Genomic DNA, 779 nt, shown 5'->3' on the forward strand with positions numbered 1-779 from the left:
CTAATACCGAAATAAAAAAACAAATAGCAATATTTTTAGAAAATACATTTGCACGGACGCGCGGCTCAAAAATCTAATTTATCTTATTAAAATAAAAACATTACAACTTCTTCTAAATCTAATATATCTTATTAAAATAAAAACATTACAACTTCTTCTAAGTGTGAATCTTCTATTATTTTGCCTTTCTTAACCCAACTATTTAAGAAAATACTAGATCATGACCCGCTCGACCGAGCGGAAGTCAATTTTTTTTTATCTTTGTTTTACTAAATGTTATACATGATTGCAATGTGTATTAATATAAAATTGATAGATAACAATGTGTACTAATGTGTTTAAATAAGCAATGTGTTTAATTATTAAATTTGATTTTTAAATTTTATGATAACGTAAAGTAGATTTTTTCTATATATTTAAAATATATAGTGCTATATATTTTGTATTTTCAACATTTATCATACAAAACTTATATGGGGTATTATTTATATGAAAATATGTGTAACATAATATATTTATATATTATACAAACATATGCACACCCGCACGGGTTTTATTTTTAAAATGTATTATATATTGTTTAATTTTATGTAGTATCGAGTTTGTATAATTCAATTTTGTGTTTAAAGAAAAATATTAAAACTGTCTTTCGTATGTAAAAATAACATTTTGCAAGCGCGAGTTGTGTCTTTTTATTGTAACACAAAATTTTATATAAAACTTATGTTTTTTTGTACATTACGAAATTTAATTTTTTAAAATAATTATTACGTAATTTC

This window comes from Raphanus sativus, chromosome 3 (genome assembly GCF_000801105.2).
Source record: "Raphanus sativus cultivar WK10039 chromosome 3, ASM80110v3, whole genome shotgun sequence".
Taxonomy (NCBI): domain Eukaryota; kingdom Viridiplantae; phylum Streptophyta; class Magnoliopsida; order Brassicales; family Brassicaceae; genus Raphanus; species Raphanus sativus.